The 14,869-nt window shown below is 35.9% G+C and overlaps 1 non-coding gene across 1 annotated transcript; it reads left to right on the plus strand.

The window, feature by feature from the left end:
• The first annotated feature begins 498 nt into the window (after positions 1 to 498).
• LOC120011616 lies at positions 499 to 604 on the plus strand. Its single transcript, XR_005471064.1, has one exon. It is a non-coding gene; the product is annotated as a small nucleolar RNA R71 (small nucleolar RNA).
• The last annotated feature ends 14,265 nt before the right edge of the window (positions 605 to 14,869 follow it).

Raw genomic sequence — 14,869 nt, forward strand, 5'->3', positions numbered from 1 at the left:
TGCAAATTTTGAGTATTGCTCCAAGAGAAGTTGGGGTGATTCCTAAATCCCGGATTGTAGAAGTTGGAATAAAGATCATTGCGAGGTTGATTGAAATTACCTCCACCAATGGCATTCACTTGCTCACTAGGATTAGATGAAGAAGCAATAAGACACTCTTCGGTAGGATGGCGTCCATAACAATAAGCACAAGACATATGAGAATGTGTGTTTTGCATAGCATGTACCCCTTGAGCTTGATTTAGCGTCAATGCCTCAATCTTCTTTGCCATAATAGCCAAGGTAGACATAACTTCATCATCTCTACAACTTCTCCGTTGCTTTGGATTCCCCCTCACCGAGGACCAAGAGTTAGTGGTATTGGCCACTTTATCAAGTAATTCCCGAGCCTCCTCTTGATTTTTGGTCATAAAAGAACCTCCCGCAGCCGCATCAATAGTCTCCTTAGTATGCATGCACAACCCATTATAGAAAGCTTAGTACATCACCCATTCCGGAAGACCATGATTTGGGCAACTTCGAATAATTCCTTTAAAGCGCTCCCAAGCCTCATAAAATGATTCAAAATCCTTTTGGGCAAAGGACATGATATCCACCCTAATTTGCACCGCTTTGCCGGAGGAAAGAATTTCGTCAAGAATTGTTCCGCCATCTCATCCCAAGTGGTGATAGAATTGGGAGGCAAGGACATCAACCATCCCTTAGCCTTGTCCCTCAAAGAAAATGGGAATAACCTCAACAAGATAGCATCCTTAGAAGCTCCGTTAATCCCAAAAGTAGTGCACACATGCAAGAAAGAGCGAAGATGTACATTGGGCTCTTCATTAGGAAGACCATAGAAAACCACCGAATTAGAGATAATGTTGATGATAGCCGGCTTGATCTCAAAATTAGTAGCATTGATAGGAGGATAGCGGATGCTTGAAGGATTTGTATCCCAAGTAGGCCTAGCACAATTCTCAAGAGAGCGAGGATCAAATTGCCTATGAGGGTTTTCAACCGCTTCACCACCATTTCTTCCATTAGCACCTCCACCATTACCATTACCATCATTCACATTTAAAGCTCCACCAAGATCACCAACATTCCCCCTTCTTTGATTGTCTCTCATGCCTTCCATTTGATTATTAATAAGCTCCCGTCTAAGATTGTGAAGAGTCCTTTCAACCTCCCAGTCAATAGCAATTAATTCCGGATTAAGAGAACGTCTCCCCAAGCTCATACAAGAGAAAGAATTTCTACAGAAAAATAAAAACCAATTAACACAATTGAAAACCTAATTTGACACAAAAAACAATTGCCTCAATCCCCGGCAACGGCGCCAAAAACTTGATATGGATTTAATTGCAAGCGCACAAATCGCACAAGTAATAAAGAGATGAGTAAATTATCGTTTCCACTAGGGATGTGTTGGCAATAGAAATCAATGTCAAACTAGTAACAACTATGCAAATTGGGGAAAGGTTTTGCGGTTTGTTTTGATTTTTAACTAAACTAATTAAAAAGAACAAAGACAAATCAAACACAAGTGTGAAATCAAGGATGGAAAGCACTAGGGTACTTAAAGTCACCTCATCTATCCAATTCAATTCCCTTAGTCCCTTAATCCCTAATTCATCTCTCTATAATGACAATCGATTTCCCAACCTATTCAATGTTCTATTCCTAGATACATCAAACGTATTTTCAACATAAATCCCTGTTATTCCTAACAATCGGATTAATATATCAAAAACCCATTAAGAACTATGGAAATCATTTAGCGATTGCATAAGCCACAAACCTATATTCCTATGGTTTATGCACCCTATGTCATCTATGGCTTGAGGCAAACCCTAGATATCTCCTTCCGGTCTCAATCTAGGCAGCAAATCAATTGAATGATGGTCAAACATTCAAAAGCATTAATCACACCCATAGACAATCAATAGAGAGAGATAAATCAAGAAATAAGGAAACCAAGTTTATTGAATCTTCAAGATTTGGTTACATTAAGACCCTAGTAAGAAATCTAGCCACTCATGGAAGCAAAATACATCATTAAACAAAGGAAATCAACCATAGAAACTAGGATAGAAAAGGAGAGAGAAAACCCCCTTGTAGACCCTCTTCTTCTCCAAGCTTCAATGGTGGCTCCAAGCTCTCTAATGGTGGTAGAATGAAAAACCCTCCAAGAACTCCCCAAAACCCTATTTTTTTGCCCTTTTATACTTCCCCAAACTCTTATGTCGTTTTCAAAACAAGTTGGGGTCGTTTGGCTTAAAAACAAGTGAATTCAGAACTTTTTCGCGAAACTGCGCGTGCTGTGAATAGTACCTCCGATCGATCGGACACTGTTCCGATCGATCAGAAATACAATCTGTCTCCACGAGTTTTTTAGTGTTTTGGCAGGTCCGATCGATCGGGAATGACGTCGATCGATCGGCAATCGGTTCTGGAGTAAAAATCTTCATTTTGCACTCTTTTCCTTCCTTTCTTGCCTTGACACCTACAATATGCAAATATAACTTTCTTAGGCAATATCAACTCTTAATCAACTCAAAATGGGATGAACTTATGTGTAAAGGATGTGCAAATGTGTGTATATATTTGGCACATCAACCGTTATACTCTATTTAGTGTTCTTGGATGTCTTAACTTGCTAGTTTATCCTTTGGACATTGTGTCGTTAGGTAAAGAATCAAATAGACCATGTTAAGTTCAGAATTGCACGAAACATGAAAAACTTGTCTATGCATAGAATTGAGGATTCCTAAAGCATCAAAGTGGACCATTGTACTCTATTTAGTATTCTTAGAAGTCTAACTTGCTAGTTTAGCATTCATACAGCAATTCGTTCTGTAAAGATCTCAATAGACCAAGTTATGTTTGAAAACGCATAAAACGTGAACAACTCGTCTATGGACAGAATTGAGCATTCCTCAAGGATCAAAGTGGACAGTTCTACTCTATTTAGTGTTCTTAGATGTCTCACTTGCTAGTTTAACTTTCGTACAACGTTGCATTAGGTTAAGATGCCAATAGACCAAGCTATGTTTGAAAATGCACGAAACGTGAAAAACTCATCCATGGACATAATTGAGCATTCCTAAAGCATCAAAGTGGACCGTTATACTCTATTTTGTGTTCTTGGAAGTCTTAACTTGCTAGTTTATCTTTTCGACATTGTTTCGTTAGGTAAAGAAACCAATAGACCAAGTTAAGTTCAAAATTGTACGAAACGTGAAAAACTTGTCTATGCATAGAATTGAGTATTCCTAAGGCATCAAAGTGGACTGTTATACTCTATTTAGTGTTCTTGGAAGTCTTAACTTGCTTGTTTAGCTTTTGGACAACGTTTCATTAGGTAAAGAAGCCGATAGACCAAGTTAAGTTCAAAATTACACAAAACGTGAAAAACATGTCCATGCATAGAATTGAGCATTCCTAAAGCATCGAAGGGGACCATTGTACTCTATTTAGTATTCTTAGAAGTCTAACTTGCTAGTTTAGCATTCATACAACTAATCGTTCTGTAAATATGTCAATAGACCAAGCTATGTTCAAAAATGCACAAAACGTGAAATGCTCGTCTATGGACAGAATTGAGCATTCCTAAAGGATCAAAGTTGACCGTTGTGCTCTATTTAGTGTTCTTAGAAGTCTAACATTCTAGTTTAGCTTTCGTGCAACGTTTCGTTAGGTAAAGATGCCAATAGACCAAGTTATGTTTGAAATTACACAAAAACTTGAAAAGCTCATCCATGGAGAGAGTTGAGCATTCCTAAGGCATCAAAGTAGACCATTATACTCTATTTAGTGTTCATAGAAGTCTTAACTTGCTTGTTTAGCTTTTGGACAACGTTTCGTTAGGTAAAGAAGTCAATAGACCTAGTTAAGTTCAAAATTGCACAAAATGTGAAAAACATGTCCATGCATAGAATTGACCATTCCTAAAGTATCAAAGGGGACCATTGTACTCTATTTAGTATTCTTAGAAGTCTAACTTTCTAGTTTAGCATTCATACAACTATTCGTTCTGTAAATATGTCAATAGACCAAGGTATGTTCGAAAATGCACAAAACGTGAAATGCTCGTCTATGGATAGAATTGAGCATTCCTAAAGGATCAAAGTTGACCGTTGTGCTCTATTTAGTGTTCTTAGAAGTCTAAAATTCTAGTTTAGCTTTCATGCAACGTTTCCTTAGGTAAAGGTGCCAATAGACCAAGTTATGTTTGAAATTACACAAAAACTTGAAAAGCTCGTCCATGGAGAGAGTTGAGCATTCCTAAGGCATCAACGTGGACCGTTATACTCTATTTAGTGTTAATAGAAGTCTTAACTTGCTTGTTTAGCTTTTGGACAATGTTTCGTTAGGTAAAGAAGTCAATAGACCAAGTTAAGCTCAAAATTGCACGAAACATGAAAAACTTGTCCATGCATAGAAGTGTGCATTCCTAAAGCATCAAAGTGGACCATTGTACTCTATTTAGTATTCTTAGACGTCTAACTTGCTAGTTTAGCATTCATACAACTATTCATTCTGTAAATATGTCAATAGACCAAGTAATGTTCGAAAATCACAAAACGTGAAATGCTCGTCTATGGACATAATTGAGCATTCCTAAAGGATCAAAGTGGACCGCTGTACTCTATTTAGTTTTCTTAGAGGTCTAACATGCTAGTTTAGCTTTCGTACAACGTTTCGTTAGGTAAAGATGCCAATAGACCAAGTTATGTTTGAAAATGCACAAAACGTGAAAAGCTCGCCTATGCACAGAATTGAGCATTTCTAAAGCATCAAAGTGGACCGTTGTATTATATCTAGTGTTCTTAGAAGTCTAACTTGCTAGTTTAGCTTTCGTACAACGTTTCGTTAGGTAAAGATGCCAATAGACCAAGTTATGTTTGAAATTACACAAAAACTTGGAAAGCTCGTGCATGGAGAGAGTTGAGCAATTCCAAACATGAAAATGGACCATTATACTCTGTTTAGTGTTCTTAGAAATCTTAACTTGCTAGTTTAGCTTTCGTACAACGTTTCGTTAGGTAAAGATGCCAATACACCAAGCTATGTTTGAAAATTCACGAAACGTGAAAAGCTCATCAAGCGACAGAATTGATCATTCCTAATGCATCAAAGTGAACCGTTATACTCTATTTAGTGTTCTTGGATGTCTTAACTTGCTAGTTTATCCTTTGGACATTGTTTTGTTAGGTGAAGAATCCAATAGACCAAGTTAAGTTCAGAATTGCACGAAACGTGAAAAACTTGTCTATGCATAGAATTGAGCATTCGTAAAGCAACAAAGTGGACCATTGTACTCTATAATGTATTCTTAGAGTTCTAATTTGCTAGTTTAGCATTCATACAACTATTCGTTTTGTAAAGATGTCAATAGACCAAGTTATGTTTGAAAATGCATAAAACGTGAAAAGCTCATCTATGGACAGAATTGAGCATTCCTAAAAGATTAAAGTGGACAGTTCTACTCTATTTAGTGTTCTTAGATGTCTAACTTGCTAGTTTAACTTTCGTTCAAGGTTGCGATAGGTTAAGATGCCAATAAAACAAGTTATGTTTGAAAATGCACAAAACGTGAAAAGCTCGTCTATGGATAGAATTGAGCATTCCTAAAGCATAAAAGTAGACCTTTGTATTATATTTTTTGTTCTTAGAATTCTAACTTACTAGTTTAGCTTTCGTACAATGTTTCGTTAGGTAAAGATGCCAATAGACGAAGTTATGTTTGAAATTACACAAAAACTTGAAAAGCTCGTCCATGGAGAGATTTGAGCAATTCCAAACATCAAAATGGACCATTATACTCTGTTTAGTGTTCTTAGAAATATTAACTTGCTAGTTTAGCTTTCGTACAACGTTTCGTTAGGTAAAGATGCCAATACACCAAGCTATGTTTGAAAATGCACGAAACGTGAAAAGCTCGTCTAGGGACAGAATTGATCATTCCTAATGCATCAAAGTGAACTGTTATACTATAGTTAGTGTTATTGGAAGTCTTAACTTGCTAGTTTATCTTTTGGACATTGTTTCGTTAGGTAAAGAAGCTAATAGACCAAGTTAAGTTCAAAATTGCACGAAACGTGAAAAACTTGTCTATGCATAGAATTGAGTATTCCTAAGGCATCAAAGTGGACTCTTATACTCTATTTAGTGTTCTTATAAGTCTAACATGCTAGTTTAGCTTTCGTACAATGTTTCGTTAGGTAAAGATGCCAATATACCAAGTTAAGTTCAAAATTACACGAAACGTGAAAAGCTTGTCTATGCATCGAATTGAGCACTCCTAAAGCATCAAAGTGGACCATTGTACTCTATTTAGTATTCTTAGAAGTATAAATTGCTAGTTTAGCATTCATACAACTATTCGTTCTGTAAATATGTCAATAGACCAAGGTATGTTCGAAAATGCACAACACGTGAAATGCTCGTCTATGGACAAAATTGAGCATTCCTAAAGGATCAAAGTGGACCGTTGTGCTCTATTTAGTGTTCTTAGAAGTCTAAAATGCTAGTTTAGCTTTCGTGCAACGTTTCGTTAGGTAAAGATGCCAATAGACCAAGTTATGCTTGAAAATGCACAAAATGTGAAACGGTCATCTGTGGACAGAGTTGAGCATTCCTAAAGGATCAAAGTGCACCGTTGTACTCTATTAAGTGTTCTTAGAAGTCTAACATGCTAGTTTAGTTTTCGTACATTGTTTCGTTTGGTAAAGATGCCAATAGACCAATTTATGTTTGAAATTACACAAAAATTTGAAAAGCTCGTCTACGGAGAGAGTTGAGCAATTCCGAACATCAAAATGGACCATTATACTCTGTTTAGTGATCTTAGAAATCTTAACTTGCTAGTTTAGCTTTCGTACACCATTTCGTTAGGTAAAGATGTCAATAGACCAAGCTATGTTTGAAAATGCACGAAACGTGAAAAGCTCGTCTATGGACAGAATTGAGCATTCCTAACGCTTCAAAGTAGACCGTTGTATTATATTTTGTGTTCTTAGAAGTCAAACTTGCTAGTTTAGATTTCGTACAATGTTTTGTTAGGTAAAGATACCAATAGACCAAGTTAAGTTGAAAATTGCACGAAACATGAAAAACTTGTCTATGCATCGAATTGAGCATTACGAAAGCATCAAAGTGGACCGTTGTACTCTATTTAGTATTCTTAGAAGTCTAACTTGCTAGATTAGCTTTCATACAACTATTCATTCTGTAAAGATGTCAATAGACCAAGTTATGTTTGAAAATGCACAAAACGTGAAAAGCTCATATATGGACAAAATTGAGCATTCCTAAAGGATCAAAGTGGACGTTCTACTCTATTTAGTGTTCTTAGATGTCTAACTTGCTAGTTTAGCTTTCGTACAACGTTGCATTAGGTTAAGATGCCAATAGACCAAGTTATGTTTCAAAATGCACAAAACTTGTAAAGCTTGTCTATGGACAGAATTGAGCATTCCTAACGCATCAAAGTAGACCGTTGTATTATATTTTGTGTTCTTAGAAGTGAAACTTGCTAGTTTAGATTTCGTACAATGTTTCGTTAGGTAAAGATTTCCAATAGACCAAGTTAAGTTCAAAATTGCACGAAACGTGAAAAACTTGTCTATGCATCGAATTGAGCATTCCTAAAGCATCAAAGTGGACCATTGTACTCTATTTAGTATTCTTAGAAGTCTAACTTGCTAGTTTAGCATTCATACAACTATTCGTTCTATAAAGATGTCAATAGACCAAGTTATGTTTGAAAACGCACAACAAGTGAAATGCTCGTCTATGGACAAAATTGAGCATTCCTAAAGGATCAAAGTGGACCGTTGTGCTCTATTTAGTGTTCTTATAAGTCTAAAATGCTAGTTTAGCTTTCGTGCAACGTTTCGTTAGGTAAAGATGCCAATAGACCAAGTTATGCTTGAAAATGCACAAAACGTGAAACGGTCATCTGTGGACAGAATTGAGCATTCCTAAAGGATCAAAGTGCACCGTTGTACTCTATTAAGTGTTCTTAGAAGTCTAACATGCTAGTTTAGTTTTCGTACATTGTTTCGTTTGGTAAAGATGCCAATAGACCAATTTATGTTTGAAATTACACAAAAATTTGAAAAGCTCGTCTACGGAGAGAGTTGAGCAATTCCGAACATCAAAATGGACCATTATACTCTGTTTAGTGTTCTTAGAAATCTTAACTTGCTAGTTTAGCTTTCGTACAACATTTCGTTAGGTAAAGATGTCAATAGACCAAGCTATGTTTGAAAATGCACGAAACGTGAAAAGCTCGTCTATGGACAGAATTGAGCATTCCTAACGCTTCAAAGTAGACCGTTGTATTATATTTTGTGTTCTTAGAAGTCAAACTTGCTAGTTTAGATTTCGTACAATGTTTCGTTAGGTAAAGATACCAATAGACCAAGTTAAGTTGAAAATTGCACGAAACATGAAAAACTTGTCTATGCATCGAATTGAGCATTACGAAAGCATCAAAGTGGACCGTTGTACTCTATTTAGTATTCTTAGAAGTCTAACTTGCTAGATTAGCTTTCATACAACTATTCATTCTGTAAAGATGTCAATAGACCAAGTTATGTTTGAAAATGCACAAAACGTGAAAAGCTCATATATGGACAAAATTGAGCATTCCTAAAGGATCAAAGTGGACGTTCTACTCTATTTAGTGTTCTTAGATGTCTAACTTGCTAGTTTAGCTTTCGTACAACGTTGCATTAGGTTAAGATGCCAATAGACCAAGTTATGTTTCAAAATGCACAAAACTTGTAAAGCTTGTCTATGGACAGAATTGAGCATTCCTAACGCATCAAAGTAGACCGTTGTATTATATTTTGTGTTCTTAGAAGTGAAACTTGCTAGTTTAGATTTCGTACAATGTTTCGTTAGGTAAAGATTTCCAATAGACCAAGTTAAGTTCAAAATTGCACGAAACGTGAAAAACTTGTCTATGGATCGAATTGAGCATTCCTAAAGCATCAAAGTGGACCATTGTACTCTATTTAGTATTCTTAGAAGTCTAACTTGCTAGTTTAGCATTCATACAACTATTCGTTCTGTAAAGATGTCAATTGACCAAGTTATGTTTGAAAATGCACAAAACGTGAAAAGCTCATCAATGGACAGAGTTGAGCATTTCTAAAGGCTCAAAGTGGACCGTTCTACTCTATTTAGTGTTCTTAGATGTCTAACTTGCTAGTTTAAGTTTCGTACAACGTTGCATTAGGTTAAGATGCCAATAGACCAAGTTATGTTTGAAAATGCACAAAACGTGAAAAGCTCGTCTATGGACAAAATTGAGCATTCCTAACACATCAAAGTAGACCGATGTATTATATTTTGTGTTCTTAGAAGTCAAACTTGCTAGTTTAGATTTCGTACAATGTTTCGTTAGGTAAAGATGCCAATAGACCAAGTTAAGTTCAAAATTGCACGAAACGTGAAAAACTTGTCTATGCATCGAATTGAGCATTCCTAAAGCATCAAAGTGGACCATTGTACTCTATTTAGTATTCTTAGAAGTCTAACTTGCTAGTTTAGCATTCATACAACTATTCGTTCTGTAAAGATGTCAATAGGCCAAGTTATATTTGAAAATGCACAGTACGTGAAAAGCTCGTCTATGGACAGAATTGAGCATTCCTAAAGGATCAAGGTGGACTGTTCTACTCTATTTAGTGTTCTCAGATGTCTAACTTACTAGTTTAGGTTTCGTACAACGTTGCATTAGGTTAAGATGCCAATAGACCAAGTTATGTTTGAAAATGCACAAAACGTGAAAAGCTCGTCTGTGGACAGAATTGAGCATTCCTAAAGGATCAAAGTGGACCGTTGTACTCTATTTAGTGTTATAACATGATAGTTTAGCTTTCGTACAATGTTTCGTTAGGTAAAGATACCAATATACCAAATTAAGTTCAAAATTACACGAAACGTGAAAAACTTGTCTATGTATCGAATTGAGCATTCCGAAAGCATCAAAGTGGACCATTGTACTCTATTTAGTATTCTTAGAAGTATAAATTGCTAGTTTAGCATTCATACAACTATTCGTTCTGTAAATATGTCAATACACCAAGGTACGTTCGAAAATGCACAAATCGTGAAATGCTCGTCTATGGACAAAATTGAGCATTCCTAAAGGATCAAAGTGGACCGTTGTGCTCTATTTAGTGTTCTTAGAAGTCTAAAATGCTAGTTTAGCTTTCGAGCAACGTTTCGTTAGGTAAAGATGCCAATAGACCAAGTTATGTTTGAGAATGCACAAAACGTGAAACGCTCGTCTGTGGACAGAATTGAGCATTCCTAAAAGATCAAAGTGCACCGTTGTACTCTATTTAGTGTTCTTAGAAGTCTAACATGCTAGTTTAGCTTTCGTACATTGTTTCGTTTGGCAAAGATGCCAATAGACCAATTTATGTTTGAAATTACACAAAAACTTGAAAAGCTCGTCTATGGAGAGAGTTGAGAAATTCCGAACATCAAAATGGACCATTATACTCTGTTTAGTGTTCTTAGAAATCTTAACTTGCTAGTTTAGCTTTTGTACAACGTTTCGTTAGGTAAAGATGTCAATAGACCAAGCTGACGGATCGAGTTTAACACAAGAGGGGGAGTGAATTGTGTCCCCAAATTCCAATTGGAATCCCTTTTTCAATTTAAACAAATTAATGGCAATTAACAAGTAGCACACAAATTTGGACTCTAATGATTTTCCTAATCAATATTCAATCCAATGCAAGATGTGATACAATATAGTGAATGACCAAATATCAAATAATCAAGAATTGCACAAAACAGATTTTCAAGCAACACACTGCACACAGATTTTTCAACTCAGATTTTACCTATCAAATGATGTCAAAATGCAACGAAATTTTATATGCAATGTCACAACACCTTAATAAACACTATATCAAAATTTCAGATCAAAATTCAAAGTTTAAGGCAGTCTGCTAATCTCGGACAGATTAGGGTTTTGAAAATCCTGCAGTTTGAAACAAGTAGTAAATATAAACAAGTAAACAAAGAAATCAACACAGCGATTTATAGTAGTTCGGAGACCCTTCTTCTACGTCTACTACCTAGATTCACCAACCTAGGATTTTCCCAACTCCACTAAGGTGTGGTTTTAAGAGACCCACAAAACTCCTTACACCAAGGGTTTCTAAGAACTCCTTCAAACTTCAATGTTTACAATTTCCCCTAACAAAGGGAATTTCTCAATGGGATTTTCAGCCAAGGTTCTCACAGGTTACCTCAAAGGTATTTGGTATGGAACTCTCAAGATTACAGCAACACTCTCAAAGATAGGATTTTAAGAACAAGAGACGTTTAGATTGTAAGTAAACAAAGCCTAAAGGATATAGGAACTTCCCTTTTGCAAAAGCAAGAGTAGTGAGAAGTCCTTGATTGTAGAGGCTTGTATTGGAGAAGATTGTTGTAGCAAATAGCAAGAAAGCTTGATGATTGATGAACTTGATAGCAAGAGGTTTCTCTCAAGGATAATTTTTCAATTTGCTTCTCCAAGTTGTATGAAAGGGAAGATCTTCTTTTAAAGGCAATTCTCTCCTATGCTTGCAGCCATTGGATCAAATTTCAAGAGTTGATCTCTACCATCCATTGCAGCTCCTAATCTTGGTCATTGATGATTTGAGCAAACAAATCTCCACCATAGAGCATATACTTGGTTTTGAAGAGAGATCATACACACTAGCCAAGCAAAGCTTTATTGTTACTCTTGAGCCTTTCTTACCTGATTCTTATCATTTCCCCAAGAGCCATTTTCTTGCTTGCACAATCTGATTTCCAGAACATAAAAGGCCATTTTAAAACTTTCATTTCATACATTTGAGCCTTCACCACTTGATTCAAGCCAATTGCTACATATTCAAGGTCCACAAACCCTAGCAACTAAAATACTACAAAGCTGTCTAGATTTTCACCATACCATACCCAACTACCTAAGAGCCTTATTTGAACCTAAACACTTCCATATCTAGCTACTCAAAGAGCCATACCTTGATTTTAAACTTCTTCTCTACCCGACTACCATAAAAAGCCTATTTGAGAGTTCAACTTGTTGATTTGTGTTTCCGGTGAGACGAGGTGTATTGTTGATAAGAGTTTGTGTGGAGAGCTAGAAACCACACTGATTGTAAAGTTTTGGTGTTTGGCTTCAAAACACTGGTTGTATGAGTTCCACTTGACTCGATTGAACAAGCCATAGTGGAGTGTTTCAAATTCCCAAGGGTGACTTGCGGAGTGGAGTAGGCTTGGGTTAAGCCGAACCACTATAAATCTTTTTGCCCTCTTTACTTTCCAACAATTTCATTTTAGCATATCATAGTTGCATTGCATACTTGAAATTGGACATCTAGGGTGCTAGAATCAAGCTTGTGCATACGTTTGTTGAATCTGATTTTGTGCTTCATTACAACCTGTTTTGGTGTGTGATATTCATATTTGATCATTTGACTTGATTCTTGTGATTAAGTTTACTTTATGTGATTATCTTTGTCAACATTTATATTCAAATTGTTTAAATTGCTTCCGCCTAGGGTGAAACTCAATTGAAACATAAAAAGAGGTGACTTAGTCTAATTTGATTAAGTCCACAATTCACCCCCCTCTTGTGGTGCCATCCGATCCAACATCAACTAGCAATTTAGACTTCTAAGAACACTAAATAGAGTACAACAGTCTACTTTGATTCTTTGGAATTGCTAAACTCTCTCCATAGGTAAGCTTTTCACGTTTTTGTGTAATTTCATGCATAACTTGGTCTATTGGAATCTTTTGGCTACGAAATGTTGTATGAAAGCTAAACTAACAAATTAGACTTCTAAGAACACTAAATAGAGTTCAACGGTCCACTTAGATGTTTTGGAATTGCTAAACTCTCTCCATAAAAGAGCTTTTCACTTTTTTGTGCAATTTCAAACGTAACTTGGTATATTGGCATCTTCTGGTGACAAAACAATATACAAAAGCTGAACTAGCAAGTTAGACTACTAGGAAAACTAAATAGAGTACAATGGTCCACTTTGATGCTTTGCAATTGCTCAACTCTGTCCATAGATGAGCTTTTCACCTTTTTATGCAACTTCAAACATAACATGGTCTATTCACATCTTTACCTAATGAAGTTGAATGAAAGCTTAACTAACAAGTTAGACTTCTAAGAACACTAAATAGAGTACAATGGTCAACTTAGATTCTTCCAAATTACTCAACTCTATCCATAGACGAACTTTTCATGTTTTTGTGCAATTTCAAACATAACTTGGTCTATTGGCATCTTTACCTAATGAAACGTTGTACAAAAGCTAAACTAGTAAGTTAAACTTCGAAGAACACTCAATAGAGTACAACGGTCTACTTTGATGTTTTGAAATTTCTTAACTTTCTCCATGGACTAGCTTTTCACGTTTTTGTGTAATTTCAAATATAGCTTGGTCTATTGGCATCTTTACCTAACGAAACTAGTACGAAAGCTTAATTAATCAATTCTTTGGAATTGCCCAACTCTCTCCATAGATGAGCTTTTCGCGTTTTTGTGCAATTTCAAACCTAACTGTCTATATTGGCATATTTACCAAACGAAACGTTGTACGAAAGCTAAACTAGGAAGTTAGAATTCGAAGAACACTTAATTGAGTACAATAGACCACTTTGATGCTTTGAAATTGCTCAACTCTCTCCATAGATGAGCTATTCACGTTTTTGTGCAATTTCAAACACAACTTAGTCTTTTGACATATTTACCTAATGAAACGTTGTACGAAAGCTTAACTAGCAAGTTAGACTTCTAAGAACACTAAATAGAGTACAATAGTCCACTTTCATTGTTTGGAATTGCTCAACTCTCTCCATAGATGAGCTTTCACATTTTTGTGCAATTTCAGACATAACTTGGTCTTTTGGCATATTTACCTTACGAAACATTGTACGAAAGCTTAACTAGCAAGTTAGACTTCTAAGAACACTAAATAGAGTATAGTGGTCCACTTTTATTGTTCGGAATTGCTCAACTCTCTACATGGACTAGCTATTAATGTTTTTGTGCAATGTCAAACATAACTTGGTCTTTTGGCATATTTACCTAATGAAACATTGTACGAAAGCTTAACTAGGAAGTTAGACATCGAAGAACACTAAATAGAGTACAACGGTCCGCTTTGATTCTTTGGAATTACTCAACTCTCTCCATAGATGATCTTTTCACGTTTTTGTTCAATTTCAAACATAACTTTGTCTATTGACATCTTTACCAAACAAGACGTTGCACAAACGCTAAACTAGTAAGTTAAACTTCTAAAAACATTCAATAGAGTACACGGGTCCACTTTGATTCTTCGGAATTGCTCAATTCTCACAATAGATGAGCTTTTCTCCTTTTTGCGTAATTTCAAAAATAACTTGGTGTTTTGGCATCTTTTGATGGGAAAACGTTGTACGAATTCGAAACTAGCAAGTTAGACTTCTAAGAACACTAAATAGAGTACAACGGCCCACTTTAATGCTTTGGAATTGCTCAACTCTCTCCATAGACGAGCTTTTCATGTTTTTGTGCAATTTCAAACATAACTTGGTCTGTTGGTATCTTTACGTAACGAAACATTGTAGGAAAGCTTAACTAGCAAATTAGACTTCTAAGAACACTAAAATAGAGTACAATAGTCCACTTTGATTCTTTTGAATTTCTCAACTCTCTCCATAGACGAGCTTTTCACCTTTTTGTGCAATTTCAAACGTAACTTGGTGTATTGGCATCTTCACCTAAAGAAACATTGTACAAAAGCTAAACTAGAAAGTTAGACATCTAAGAACACTAAATAGAGTACAACGGACAACTTTG

The sequence above is a fragment of the Tripterygium wilfordii genome, chromosome 12 (genome assembly GCF_013401445.1).
Source record: "Tripterygium wilfordii isolate XIE 37 chromosome 12, ASM1340144v1, whole genome shotgun sequence".
Taxonomy (NCBI): domain Eukaryota; kingdom Viridiplantae; phylum Streptophyta; class Magnoliopsida; order Celastrales; family Celastraceae; genus Tripterygium; species Tripterygium wilfordii.